Source organism: Coregonus lavaretus (assembly GCF_964263955.1).
Source record: "Coregonus lavaretus genome assembly, chromosome: 9".
Classification (NCBI taxonomy): Eukaryota; Metazoa; Chordata; class Actinopteri; order Salmoniformes; family Salmonidae; genus Coregonus; species Coregonus lavaretus.
Window position 1 is genome coordinate 10,027,118 of NC_139996.1, and position 16,418 is coordinate 10,043,535.

Consider the following 16,418-nt stretch of genomic DNA (forward strand, 5'->3'; position numbering starts at 1 on the left):
GTCTGCAGCCAGCTCTGGTTGTAGTGTAATGAAACAGGCAGGGAGAGTGAGCTCGTCTGTGGTGGTCGGCAAACCCCCAACCTTCTGGCCCGTAGCCCTGCGTGGCATCGACTGTGCCACAAAAGCATGCTGAAGTGGCAAAGTCGATATCCACATTTATAAACACAGGGTCGCTACAGTTATTGTTATGTGTGGTCGTAAACATTATTTTGAGTTAATTCTATGAGGGGGTGAGGGTGTTCAATTTATTTTACAGTACAAGGGGAGGGTCATGTGAAAAGATTTGTTACTTTGGGGAGGGGGTGCATTTTTTTTTATGACACCTTTAGTTGGACCAGCCCCTCCCCGCCAGTAGATTTCGATCTGTCCCTTACAGTTTAATGGCTGTGATAGGAGAAAACTGAGGATGGATCAACAACATTGGAGTTACCCCACAATACTAACCTAATTGACCGAGTGAAAAGAAGGAAGCCTGTACAGAATACAAATATTCCAAAACATGCATCCTGTTTCCAATAATGCACTAAAGTAAAACTGCAAAAATGTGGTAAACTAATTAACTTTATGTTCTGAATACTAAGCTTTATGTTTGGGACAAATCCAACACAACACATCACTGAGTACCACTCTTCATATTTTAAAGCATGATGGTGGCTGCATCCTGTCATGGGTATGCTTGTCATCGACAAGTACTAGGGAGTTTTTTTTAATAAAAAGAAATGGAATAGAGCTAAGCACAGGCAAAATTCTAAGGGAAAAACCTGGTTCAGTCTGCTTTCCAACAGACACTGACAGACAAATTCACCTTTCAGCAGGACAATAACCTAAAACACAAGGCCAAATAAACACTGGAGTTGCTTACCAAGATGACATTGAATGTTCCTGAGTGGCCGAGTTACAGTTTTGACTTAAATCGGCTTAAATCTATAGCAAGACTTGAAAATGTCTGTCTAGCAATGATCGACAACCAACTTGACAGAGCTTGAATAATTTTTCAATAGAATAACAATCCAGGTGTGCAAAGCTCTTTGAGACATACCCAGAAAGACTCACAGCTGTAATGCTGCCAAAGGTGATTCGAACATGTACTGACTCAGGGGCGTGAATACTTATGTAAATGAGATATTTCTGTATTTTATTTTCAATAAATTTGCCAACATTTCTAAAAACATGTTGAGGTATCGTGTGTAGATGAATGAGAAGAATATGTTTTAATCCATTTTTTATTCAGGCTGTAAAAAAAAAAAAGTGAAATAAGTCAAGGGGTATGAATACTTTCTGAAGGCACAGTTTGCAGTGCACTACACAGGGAGTAGGGTGCCATTTGGGACTTGGTGACTGATTTGCTATGCAACAGGCCACAATCACCCACCACCCACTGTGCCTGGTTGATTTCATGAGCATATATAGCTGTATTGAAGATAGCAGTCCTCGAGCAAGGCCTTCAGATGAGGATCAGTTGATTCCACAGGGGGGTTCGTAAGATATTGAAGGTATGTGTGTTTGTGTATGTGTGTGTGTGAGTGCATGCGTGCGTACGGCATGTGTGGTGTGTGTGTGTGTGTGTGTAGTTGTGTGTGCATGCACGCGTGTGGGTGTGTGTGACTGCATGCATGCATGTATACATACATGCATGCTCTCATGTGTGTATATAATGGCACTCCCGTGAAAAAGTGAAGACTATTGAGGTTTTACTGAACAACGCTTGAGGCAGTGGCTATCACATTACATAATGTAATTATTCCAACAATCCTGGTCGTGTTGACACTTTGGGACATGTAATATTCATGTGCCTGTTGGAAGTGGGGGCTGTTCATTAAGCAGGGGGATACATAATGCACAGCCACATTAACTCTTAGCTCAGACCCCAACAGAACAGCAACACTGGCTGCACATGAAAACGTAATGCTGAAATACGCAGAAATCACTTTAAAGAAATAAGAACGCCAGGGAAAGTAAGAGTCGAGAGGAAGAGAGAGACAGACAAAAACAGAGAGAGGAGGAGAGAGGTTACATGTACTGTATGCTCAAAAGCCCATGTTAAGGCCTGGGTTTTCAGTTCTCAGTAGGAGCATTAAGCCATGCAAAGCAGTGCAGAAATGCTTCACAGCACCGCTGTAGTCCATATGGCTGGCTGTTGATGCTATAGTAGGAGCACCGCTGTAGTCCATATGGCTGGCTGTTGATGCTATAGTAGGAGCACCGCTGTAGTCCATATGGCTGGCTGTTGATGCTATAGTAGGAGCACCGCTGTAGTCCATATGGCTGGCTGTTGATGCTATAGTAGGAGCACCGCTGTAGTCCATATGGCTGGCTGTTGATGCTATAGTAGGAGCACCGCTGTAGTCCATATGGCTGGCTGTTGATGCTATAGTAGGAGCACCGCTGTAGTCCATATGGCTGGCTGTTGATGCTATAGTAGGAGCACCGCTGTAGTCCATATGGCTGGCTGTTGATGCTATAGTAGGAGCACCGCTGTAGTCCATATGGCTGGCTGTTGATGCTATAGTAGGAGCATCGCTGTAGTCCATATGGCTGGCTGTTGATGCTATAGTAGGAGCACCGCTGTAGTCCATATGGCTGGCTGTTGATGCTATAGTAGGAGCACCGCTGTAGTCCATATGGCTGGCTGTTGACGCTATAGTAGGAGCAACATTGCATCAGTATTTCAGTCTCTAACCCCCTAACGTACCTCATAGAGACACAGGCAGCACACCTGTAGCCCCCTTATGGAAAAAAGGGCAACTGCAAGTAAAGAAAGCTTCCGAAGAAACAGAATCCTTGAACATCCTAAGAAAGATTTAGCTTGTGCTCACCAACTCTAGCAGAGATTTTGGACTGAGCCAAGCTTTCATCAAATCTTAGTTAGAGAGGGAGCTTGGAGAGGGGAAGCCAGAGTGGCTCTGTTGACAACCGCAAAGCGTGTTAAATCCAGTGTCACCAAGAGATCAATACCTACTTAAGGTGTTTACGCTTGTCCGCTAGGTTGACATACTGTCAGCATGCATTTGCATTACATTGTCTCAGGAGCTACGTGGGCCTGGGGCTCGGTGTTAAAGTCCACTGACTACACCAGATTCAGGTGGATCAATCCCAATTCTGTCAGTCACAATCATTCACAAATGAGCAATTCCAAAGGACAGAGGAGTTTTCACGGAAATGATTCGGTGCCAAGTTTGATCATGACAATAATTGTAGCTGGATCGGCACCTTTCAGTTTTGTACTGTTTAATTCCGGAACCCATTTGCCAGGATCCGGTACCTCTCATGGCATGAAAACATGTTTTCACTGTTCGCAATGTAAACATTCTAATTAAAGCAATCAAAGTTATTTCAAGTTGCCTCCTCTGTAATTCTCCCGCCCCCTAAAAAAACACAATGTGGAAACGTGCCTGATATTGTAAGAATTGACATTCATTTGCCAAAGTTATAGAATTATTGCTATCCAGAAAGAAATGAAATAATTCCGAATACTACACCAGGAGTAAGCCTATAATTTAGCCACAGAGGATCAATAGCTTTTTTTTAAATAGCCTTGTGGATTGTGTGTAGCCCAATCCCAAGGCATACCTACAGTCAGGAACGCGTGGAAAATCTGACAGTGAACAACAGCATGCAGCCAAAACCGGCTTTTCGCAATATTTAGTACAATCGCAGGAAAACACAGGCTGGAAATCAAATGACTCCTGCTGAAAAGAGAAGACTAATCTGTCTGTAGGCTACCAAATAAGTTTTCAACTTCCAAATAGGCCTATTGAGGGAAGATTATTGTTTTAGAAAATAAAACAAGAGAGGGATAGGCTTTTGGCACGAGCACACCGCCCATCGCAGGTGAGTGAGCTGCGCATCATTGAATGAGTCAGTGAAACTGGAAAGCTTTCTTAGGACTATAATTTTATCCTCATATTGTACAATATGTCTCAACACACCTAGGCCTAGGCTATTGATGGGTTCAAGACAAGGTGGTTTTTATTGATCTCAGATTCTCAGTTTGTCCGTGTCAAAGTAGCCCGCCATTTTGATCATTTGTGAGGTATTAAAAAAGATTCTGCTAAAGTCTCCAGTCATCTAAAATGATTCAGAATTGCATGAAATGCGTTTATGAAAGGCAAACATTTTCCTGGACCCTAGGCTTAATTTAGTTTTTCATGTGTGTAACTTCTGCAAGTGCCTCTACTCTACTGCTCCATGCCAGTACGCTACAGGATGATAATGCCATGCAATGCTTTATTATAAAGGTGATTGTTTTTCATGCGTTCCGGTATCTCAGAGCCCCCCAGGTCCCCCCCCCCCCCGGCACATCCCAATTTACAAATTAAACTCTGTATAGGTCTTTGCGTTTGACTGCCTGTACTTAACTTCTCACTGGCAAGAAATTATGATGATGATGATGATAGCATATTATTAACAATAAATCCATCTCAAAGGACCAGTGCTTACTGCAGGAGTTAAGGAGAAAGCTGGAGAGTGTTTTTGTACAATAATGATGATGATGGTGGTGATGACGACAATGATGATGGTCTTGATACTGATGCTCTGATGGATACTGAAAGCTTTTTCTTTCAAGATGCTATTGAGTAGGCCTAGATGAAAGCCTTGTGTAGATGAATGGTCTACTAGTCTACTTCTGTATGATTCAGGATGTTAAAGGTTCCCTATCTTGCTTAAAATAGGTTATTTATCTTATTGGCATTACCATAGAAATACTGTAGTTGAAATACAGAGGATTAATGAAAACACCAACATATTTTTTTCCTTGCCTTCTTTAAACCAGCATGCCTAAATAACAATCAAAATCCAATCATGGAAACTCACATCAATACCTGTCACATATCCTCTTGTGTCTGCAATTTGATTTGATTTCGTTTTAATGTTTATTACACTAATGTTACAGCCAGCCACTGTTTTGTCGTAATCCAGTTGAGATAGAGTGGGGCAGGATACTGTTAGGTTTTAGACAGTGTCCCCAATGTGATTACACATGGCTGCATAACAGCTACAACAATATATCTACCTCGGGAAGTGACTTCACTAGATCCAATCACAATCGGTCCCAAAACGTTTATACCTGCCACTGTGATGGGATATTGCTACATGTAATGGCATAGATCTAATAACAGGGGGTGTTTTAATATCAGACAAACTGATCAGCAACATCCTAAACTCAATACAGTAATATTACTGCTTGGTGTTGGTGTCTCCTTGACTGGCAACTGACCATAGCTCATGCCAGAAACAGTCAGGTTTTGCCATGATTTCCTAATTCAGCGTTGGTGTTTCCTGCCAATACACCATCCATGTGTGTTAGCTGATGTATAATGCACAGTCTGCAAATCAGCATTGTAAATAAAATGAAATAATTTTGCTTAATTGCAAGAAATCTATGTTGCCATTAAGTTGCCACTACATAAGACTAATCATTTGCCTTTTATCCACTTAATTGATTTGCAGCAGAATCACAAACACAATTGTTTAGAATTGTATTTTTGAGGGATTTCTCTTCGGCGGTTTAAATGGCATAAACTATACTGTATTATGTGGGTTCATATACAGATTGTGATTACTGTATTTCCACAAGCAAGATAGCTACTCTTGCAATGCAATTAAGATTCATATTTGGTATTGTATGGATCATTGTATTTTTTATTCCAATCTCAAAGCAGAATACACTCAAAACAGATATTTTCCCCTCTCTGCATCCTCCACATGAAGCCTTTGCTAACATTCAGAGGGACTGAATCTTATCTGTATATCTCAAAGATGAATCCTAATGCAGTTGGGTTGCTTTTATCTTAAAGAAGGCAGACCATTTTGAAGTTGAAAGGAATATGAATTCGAGCTCGTCGTGTCTCTTGTGAATTTTGCAAGCTAAGGGGACATTGAATGACATGGAGGCACATCTCACATCTCACGTCTCACATCTCACATCTCACATCTCACATCTCACGTCTCACGTCTCACGTCTCACGTCTCACGTCTCACGTCTCACGTCTCACATCTCACATCTCACGTCTCACATCTCACATCTCACATCTCACATCTCACATCTCACATCTCTGACACAGGAAGTGGCCCATAGCCCTCATGTCAGGCTCTGTTTGACTGTGGATGCTGTGTGTGTGTGTGTGTGTGTGTGTGTGTGTGTGTGTGTGTGTGTGTGTGTGTGTGTGCGTGCGTGCGTGCGTGCGTGCGTGCGTGCGTGCGTGCGTGCGTGCGTGCGTGCGTGCGTGCGTGCGTGCGTGCGTGCGTGCGTGCGTGCGTGCGTGCGTGCGTGTGTGTGTGCGCGCGTGTCAGAGGTTTACATCCGACTTGGCCCACTTCTCTAGGCTATCTGCCACCTAGCCGTTACAGTACATGCCTTCTGGTCCAGCCCAAACCACACATCTTGCCAGTGTAAACGACCTCTTCACAATATACTTCCTCCTTCCTTGCCTGCCCAAAGCGGATGTGTCTACAATAGTTCTCCCTCAAAAAACCTTCACAAGGACTACACCACACGGTCCAGCCCCCAAGGTTGATGAATCGTATCTCAGTAGATTTCTAAATAAATTAGTTTCTGTGAAGTTTTACAGTTTGGAATGTTAGACTGCTCATCTGTTCCCTGAAATCGACCAATCACGGCCGAGCCGAGAGGAACAGGAGCAGAGTGGGTGTCAGCCCGGCTCTGAGATGATGGATGGGGCTCACTAGAGAGATGATGGATGGCCTGGCAGACATTTTGTTTCAGACGTACAGTATAATGCAGAGTGGGTTACTAAGACATTGAACCACATCCAAATGCCCATCATGCGACCTGGAATACATTTTGTTTCATAACCATGCAGAACGGGTTACTAAGACATTGAACCAGATCCAAATACCCTTCATGCGACCTGGTAGACATTTTGTTTCATAACCATTCAGAATGGGTTAGTAAGACATTGAACCCTCTGAGCGACCTCTCAAGAGAGGATCTGTAGCTATGTCCTTGGAGGTCAGGGCCCGTATTCAAAAAGCGTCTCAGAATAGGAGGGCTGATCTAGGATCCGGTCCGGTGAAATTTGATCAGGTCCCCCCTGTCCATATAATGCTATTCATTATGATCTGCAGGGCAAAACCGATCCTAGATCAGCACTCCTTCTCTGAGACTCTTTGTAAATGCAGGCCCAGATGGACTTTGAAAGAGGTAGGTGTTAATGATGCTTGGTAGGTGTTAATGATGCTTGGTAGGTGTTAATGATGCTTGGTAGGTGTTAATGATGCGTGGTAGGTGTTAATGATGCTTGGTAGGTGTTAATTATGCTTGGTAGGTGTTAATGATGCTTGGTAGGTGTTAATGATGCTTGGTAGGTGTTAATGAGGCATGGTAGGTGTTAATGATGCTTTGTAGGTGTTAATGATGCTTGGAAGGTGTTAATGATGCTTGGTGGGTGTTAATGATGCTTGGTAGGTGTTAATGATGCGTGGTAGGTGTTAATGATGCTTGGTAGGTGTTAATTATGCTTGGTAGGTGTTAATGATGCTTGGTAGGTGTTAATGATGCTTGGTAGGTGTTAATGAGGCTTGGTAGGTGTTAATGATGCTTGGTAGGTGTTAATGATGCTTGGAAGGTGTTAATGATGCTTGGTGGGTGTTAATGATGCTTGGTAGGTGTTAATGATGCTTGGTAGGTGTTAATGATGCTTGGAAGGTGTTAATGATGCTTGGTGGGTGTTAATGATGCTTGGTAGGTGTTAATGATGCTTGGTAGGTGTTAATGATGCTTGGTAGGTGTTAATGATGCTTGGTAGGTGTTAATGATGCTTGGTAGGTGTTAATGATGCTTGGTAGGTGTTAATGATGCTTGGTAGGTGTTAATGATGCTTGGTAGGTGTTAATGATGCTTGGAAGGTGTTAATGATGCTTGGTAGGTGTTAATGATGCTTGGTAGGTGTTAATGATGCTTGGTAGGTGTTAATGATGCTTGGTAGGTGTTAATGATGCTTGGTAGGTGTTAATGATGCTTGGTAGGTGTTAATGATGCTTGGTAGGTGTTAATGATGCTTGGTAGGTGAGGTAAGACGTTTTTTATGCTCTTTTGTCCAAACTGGGATTTCAGTGAAAACAGCTATTCAAATCTAGTTATTTGGGCTATTTTTGTCGCAACAAAAATGCACTCATCCTGTCTGATTGATTGTGGAATAATGTTTGTTTTTCTTCTTCTCAGCACAGAATGCAGTGGATCCATAGTGTTAATTAAACAGGGAGAAAAGCAATTAAAAAGTGCCACTATCAGCCGTGGGCAGATTGTGTGTTTCAGTGAGCCGTGCCGCGAGAAATATGGTGAGAAATACTTTTATTCAATTTTCAAAGTCCCTTTTGAAGTGCCTGATCGTATTGGCGATGCTTTATTCATCAACAGCTTTTCATGGGGAAATTCTGATTGAAACCCTGAACAATACAACATACATATGGTCTGAGAAGAGGATCATCTAAAGGAATAACAATTCGATACAAAGTTTTTTGTATTGTAACTTGTGGCCAATTATCTTCTCCAACCAAGAGACAGCTGCTTGATTCTCAACAACAAAAAAATACTTCTCAATACGAACAACGCACCAAGAACCAGATGCATTTGTAGTGATTTTCAATTGCACATCACAAGAAAATGGCCAAAATCATAGCCTACTTCCAGCCAATTCCTTCCTAACTTGTCCGTAGGGTGCAGGGCCCAATCTTCTTCTACCAAACCCAATTATCCGTTTGCTGTTTGTCTCACTGGTGAGGACAAGCCATATCTTGCACCCTAACCTCCCTGGGGCCTGTTTAAAGAGATGCTACATGACTATAGCTCTTACCTCTCCTATGAAGAACACTCAGCGCCCAACCCTGTTCCTGTATCTCTCCTCCCTGTGATAAAGAGCCTAAGTGATCCTAAAGAGAAATTCAACTTTATTGTGTCATTGCATACACTCACACACACACAAACACAAACACACACACACACACACAAACAAACACAAACACACACACACACACACACAGGGCGGTGTTGTCTCAGCACAGCGGCAGTGCATTTAAAATGTACTAAAAATGAATGCACTTGAGAGGGTACACCGTGTTTCAACTACCAACTGCCATTTGATGTGCCGCAAGATGGAACAGTGGAGCATAATTCAGAGAGTTTTACATGCTCAACGTTTCGCTTAATATGCACCACGGTGACATTGCTGTGGCGATGATTGCCCTTGACATCCTGTGTCGACACCAGATTTTCATGTCCTCGTTTTCTGCTCCCCCGTCTCTCGTTCTACGCCCTGCTGTGTCCCGACACAACACAGCAGACCTCCAGTGATCTGAGCAGGGACCTGCAAATATGAAAACACAAAGTGCTTCGCTTTCCCACCAAGCCAAGGCCTCAAAGTAGGGAGAAGTGTGAGGGAGAGAGGAAGACAGACTCACCACTCTTGAAGTTTCAGCCTTGGCTATACAATAGGCCAGGGAGAAGCTGAGGTCTATGTAACTGTATGAATGTATTGTTGTTGTTTTTTAAATCTGTAATATCTTTGGTCCATAGTGATCCATAAAGTGAAATGAAAATAATGTAAGTTACCTACGCTTGATTTATTTTCTGTTGTTTTCAGTCATGTTTAATGCTATTCCTCTTGATGTCCCTTGCGAAGGCCAGAATGTATTGTTTTGAACAGCATCATTATTCACCTCTTCTGCTCTATTCAAATTAAGTCTGACATTGTGCTCTGAGTAGAACATTTAAGGGAACGATGGGATCGCAAATAAGTGTGTGTGTGTGTATGTGTGTGTGTACAGAAAGGGAGCACACGAAGGCCTCCTGCTTTGGCAGATGATGACTTACTGAGAGAGAGAGAGAGAGAGAGAGAGAGACCCACTGGCAGAGCGATATTCTGTGACAAAAACGCTCCTCGATGACTCAACTCTGCATGATGTAACCCACTGGGCACAGACGTCAGTTCAACGTCTGGTTTTGATTTACATTTGGTTGAGTTTTCAACTAACGTGAATCCAACATGAAATCAACAAAAAACTTCACCATGTCATTGGATTTAGGTTAAAAATACGAAATGCCCTTACGTTGATGACTTTTTGCAAATCCAATGAGTTTTCCACATTGATTCAACGTCATCACATAGATTTTTTGGGTTGAAATGACGTGGAAACAATGTGTGGGAATGCCCAGTGGGAAGTTACCAAAACCTTGCTCATCATTCAACTCCCCTTCAATTCTGTAACCAAGGAGCAACTTGTTTAGTACAGAACACTATGCAACTTTAACAATTACTCAGGACACACATACAACAACACACACACACACACACACACACACACACACACACACACACACACACACACACACACACACACACACACACACACACACACACACACACACTTCAAATCAAAAGGTTCCAGTCCTCAAACAAGTCTCTTCATGTTTATTTCTGTCAAGTCCCTGTCTTCTGGCATCACAAAAGCTGGCAGTGGGAGACAAGCAGTGGTCTGACAGAGGGCCGGTGCAGCGGCTAATGTGCTAAAAGCGGCAGGGTGGGGGGGCTGTCTCTACTGACTAGCATCGTTCAGGGGCCGTGGGGCGGAACCAACACGAGCTGGTGGATAGAACGCAAACACCTGACACATCAGTTAACGCGCTTCTTTGCCGGGCACAGCTCCAAAGCTGTCAAGGCAAATTATGTCACAGACGTACTGACCCCAACACAGACGGATGCAGACGATCACACAAACACAGACACACACACACACACGCAGACACACACATACACACACACACACACTGCTATCATATTTGGTTTTAAAGCTGAATCTAAACGCTGATGTACAACAGATGACAGAGCCTTAGGAGTTATACTGTACGTGGTTCTGAGCAATATGAGATAAATGGAGTGTAATGTTATGTTACGTATCAAAACCCCCAAATCCAGCCCATTCACTGATTTGATAACTGGTCAGGAAGACTCAACTATAGAAGAGCTAAAAAAAATAGAGAAAACATCAATCAGAAAGTGTAGAAGAAGATGTCGATTTCCACAGTCATCAGAGTTCCTCCTTTTTTTCCTACTGCCTCAAGGTTAACTCATTAAAAGTTGCACAAAAGCCTTAATTCAAAGGAAATCTTGTGTAGTTGTTAGATTGGCACTTCCACTGTTTGTCAAGTCATGTGTGCATTCAATCTGCTCAGCAATTACTCCGAATGGAGTACCATGCATTACTTTCAGTGGAGTACTACGCCATCCACAATTACACTGCTCATTACTTCAGAGTGAGGATGGGCAGGGCGTTTGCAGTGCTTTGCCTGGTCTCCATAGCTCCATAGCTGTCTGCCCTGACAATGGCTGTAGTAATAGCCATAGCATTACAGAATGCACACAGAGGCCCTTCTGTGAACTGGCTGTGAAGGGGCGCAGATGGACAGCGTGCCTGGAGCTGGGATTGTTTCAGCCTCAGTTACCAGTGGGCTGGATGAGGAAAATAACAGCTCTGGATAGGGAGCAGCCAAGGAGCACTTGGTGGTGGTGTGAGACTGGTCTAGTGGATCCAGGTGGGCTCCCTCATGAAAAAGTACTACTGATTTACTACTCATCCCTTCTACACAAGATCTACATAAAACCTACTTGTTTTACTACTTGATTGCCATGGAGATATGGAGTAAACCAGTAGTGATTTATGTAGTAATTTAAGTAGTAATGAGTGATAAATTTGGACGTTTCACTACTGGTGAACATTACATATTTCCTATCCTCCTTTAATGGTTACTGTGTAACTGCTGAGCTTTTGGGTATCTACTACTTAAAACCTACACATACCTACAATTCCTACATGTTCACTATTGAATGACTATGTTATTCCTACACATTACTACTGAATTGCTCCTGATCCTTTTTCATTTCCTACATAAACCCTTTTGAATTACTATTGAAAACTGTCACATTTACTACTGTTTGCCTATTCAAAATCACTATTGACATCTTCTTGTTTCACTACTGTGTCACTACTAGACGAGTGCACATGTTATTTCCTCAAGTTTCTAAATGTAGTTATATCATCAAACAATACATAATAAGGTTATACAAACGTAATTGCATGTTTTTACAGTTTTGTTAATCCCTTTGAGGCCTTGTCTTCATTATGCTTTGACTTAACTATCTTCAGATCCTCTTTTTTTGTTGCAGCCACATTTCTCCACCAAGTAACCTTTTACAAAATAAAAGACAAGCACAAGAGACAACCAATTATAAGCCATTATCAATCATCTGCTAACAGAGCTCACATAAGACAACACAGAAAAACATTTGATAAACAATGCTAATCTGACCAAAAATGGCCTCCAGTCTTCTTATTTCGAGGGCCTCCTTGGCAACCGGTCAAAAGAGGTAAGTAGAATGGGCAAGTATACCAATATGAAAATACTGTACATTTGCAAACAAACACACATTATTATTAGCTAGCATGACGAAAACAGAGGCTACATAGCTACAATTTAATGGGGCTAGCAAACAGCTAGGCTAAACACAAGACCGTTTTGGCAAGCAATCTTTTTGATGTGGTAGAAAGTTGTATAAACGGCTAAACAACGACTTGAAAGTATAATATAACATAAATAAACTTCCAGATGGTGCCAGCATAAGGTCAGGATGACGAAAAGATGGAAGATGATTACATTACGGATTGTCAAAAACAGTAGCTAACTAACAAGAACCAACTACTTCCTGTTTTGTCTTCTTCTGCAGTCACGAAAAGCCGGTGTAGTCTGGTTCTAGTGTTGTGACTACTTATTTACTATCAACATCAAGTAGTAAAAATCTCTACCTAATTACTACTGAAAACACTACTGTTTTCCTACATAACACTACAAAACTCTACTTGTGTATCCTGAGTAGTGCATATACAACACATTCACTACTCAATCCCTACAAGTCTACATAGTCACTACTGCACAAATAGGTTTTGTGTAGTAATTCAGTAGTACTTTTTCATGAGGGGCTGCCTTTCCTTGCTGATGATATAGACTGGTGGTCTGGTCTGATATGGGCAGTGCACAAGGGAAACGCATAAACATCCTGATAGACTGAGCAGGCAGGCCTTAAAGAAGGGGCAGGTTAGCGTTTTTCGGCATGAATCTTGTTCTGGAGGCAGCTCTGCAGAGTGGTCACTAGTTGGCACAGCCACAAAGTCATAACATCTGATTTTAAACCTAACCTTAACCCTAACCGTAACCACACTGTTGACCCTAATGCCAAACCCTAACCTTAAATCAAGACTGAAAAGCTCATTTTTATTTTCATGAATTTTTACAATAAAGCCAATTTCTACTTTGCAGCTGGCCTATCTAAGGGGAAATCGCTCAGTTCTGCCTCCAGGGCAAGACTCATGACAATAAACGTCAACCTGCACAGAAAGGTGGAAAATCTATATTTGATTTAAGAAAACAAAATGTGGTGCAGCTTATTTTCGATTTTGTATTGGTGGAACCAAGGGCTGTTATTGTTGTTGTTGTAGTGTGTGTGTGTGTGTGTTGTGTGTATGTGTGTGTGTCCTATTGCAGTTTATCTGTATGAGAGAGCACCTATCACTTCCCTTCGACCTTCACAGTTGGCTGCGTTATTCCAGCTGAATCCCATCCTGTGGCATTGGCGCAGAAGGCTGATTCTCTTCCATAACAAAGTGAGAGACACTCGAGGCTCCCTGTGGATAATCATTATCTTTATTCCCACGGTTACGCTAAAGGTCACACAAATTTCTACAGTCACACATGCTACTCCAGCGGGTCACTAAATCAGAGAGAAGAATCTTTCCACTTCGTTCTCAATGACTGAGGATCCCTTTGTTGAGCACCAGTGAAGTGCAATAATTAAAGGCCACTATCTCTCCCGCTTTCAAATATTACTTGAACATGGTTCATTTTTTCTATGTAATTGAATTTCTCAGGGGTGGTCCGAACCTATTCAAGTTTCAAGTTTCAAGTTTTATGTGCACAAGTAGGCCTACAGTGGAATGCCTTTAAGGAATGCCCTAAACCCAACAATGCATCAATCAAAATCAATGTAGTACAAAAAGTAAAATAATAATGCAATAAAAATAAGAAGAACACAATAAATAAGTAAGCTATATGCAGGGTCAGTTCCAATAACATATTTATTCATACCAGGGCTTTAATTCCTTTGTCATTAGCAATAATAGTGCAAAGAGGAGAAGGGTAATAGAGCATGGCCAGTGTAATATACAGTAACTATCCTTGTCCTCAAAGAGGGTAATTATATAGGTCTTTGTTGGTATAAATGGGACAAACCTACGGAAAAAGAAAACCTTCTCATGTGGAGGACCAGGGTGTGGCTTATCTGAGAAACGGACAGACTGGTATCAGGACCCTAGACACGAGGGCTTTTCACACTGGCTGTTCTTAGCCTCGAGCTATCTTTTGACTTTGGTTTAGAAAAAGCCCAAGGCTAGCTTACCCTTGTTTCACACAACTTTCTAAGAACCCTGAGGTAACCAAAACTTTTTTCACAAGTCACTTTGCTGAAGGCATTTTGCCCACTTTTGTCAAAGGTATTCAGGTATACAAAGTACAGAAATGGTACAAAAGTGTGTGTGCACCATATAAATATGTTACCAGCAAATTAAACTGGGAAAAATACAGGGCAATGACATAGAGGCATATAATTGCTTTCACACCCCATGAAAACTGTTGACATCAGGCCTCATGTTAATGATCACTTTCCCTCTCATAAACTTTGAGTTTGTGGTAAATAACAAAAAAAAATGTTCACGGGAATTAGCTATAAAGCCATAGGGAATCTAACCGAACAAACTCAAAACACAGTTGTACATCCAGTCCTGTGTGATGTTTTCAATATCTTGGGTAAAGTCAGAGACAGAATCACCTCGGGCTGGTACCACATTATTCCTCACAGACACGTATAGGTCTCTGCTTCCCGGGTGTTGTTGTTTGCTTGAATAATTTATGGATTTTATATTTCAGCCTCCTTTTAAATGTAATCAAGCCAGGCTGTAATTATCTCCTACAGAGGACCTTTCAACATACCTTCCAGGCACTTATTGGGAATTTGTATTTATAATCGCTTTCCCATCTCACTGGCTGTTGTAGCCACTCCACTGCTTTGGAGAACGGTTATAAACAAAATATGTCCCTGAGTGGCTGCAAATAGGATGTTACTACTCTTTTTAATCATCTCTGGCACCTGTTATTTTGATTGGAATCAAGAACTCTCATTTTCACTGATAAGGCCTCCGTGTTTGTGATCAATTTACTCTGGTTAATGATGTTTAGTGAGAAACCATTTGAACTTCTGATTCAATCGCGCGCTTGGAATGTGTCATTGAACTCCACAGTCATTTGGTCCCCTGGGCTTTCTAGTCTGACATGGTCTTCATCACCAATCATAATCTACTCTGTGTTTAGGCTGGGGGATATAGCTGCGATACCACAGCCCAATGTTATAGCGTAGCAAACCTAATGTGAAAATATGAATTATGAGGGAGATGGAGATGAACATACTCCCATAAGCTCTCAAAGAATCCAATCTTACATTATTCAAGACCTCCTCCCCTCGTTTAACTCTGTATCGATTTCTCTGTCTTTTTAAAAGCAGATGAAGGATTGGAAAACTGCTCAAAAGTAGCACTGAGAGTTTAGTGTTAGCTCACAGTTAGGCAACACACTCTACCAGGATACACTTCCACACTCCATCCCCCAGGGGGCAGCAGCCAGCAATCAGGTTCAAGTGTTGTGCTGCCAAGCCTTGATAAGGGCAGGTGCTGCCAGTTAAGGTGATCGTCAGTTAGTGTCCCAGCTGGAAAAGCTGTGTGGGTGCTAGTTTTGTTTGGTGGCTATGAGGCCTTTTGTTTGTTTTTGAGTCTTTGGGCCTTTTTGTATTTTTCCTTTTTTTATGCCATATGAACAAATAATAATCCGCTTGGACTGGCTGACCAAGAGGTCAAGACGGAGCTGGCCATGGACCTAAGGTAAGGTTGCTGTCTCCCTGGGCACATGTGTATTCAACACCCGGTTGCATACGCTTACTTCTCACATTTATGCACACATCAAATGAAGTTACAGACCATGTAGCTAGGCCTAAGAACCCTAGACATAACGAGTGCAGCAAAATCCATAGGCTAGTTATTGGTTTCGTAATACAAGTACCTAGAAAAACATCTGAGTGGCTTGTTTTTCCTCCTCCTCTTCTCCTTCTCGTCTCTCTTACCATCAAATGGCATCTAATTATTTCCAAGAGCATGTGTTAATTCAGCCGGCTAGGGGAGACGTGTTTGGAATTGTGGGACAGCCAGGCTAGCCAGTGGGTGCTTCTGGGGAGTGAGCTTGTGACAGGAGTGACACGTGTTTTATGGATGAGTTCTTCAGGGGCTCTTGGGGGAATCTCTATCTA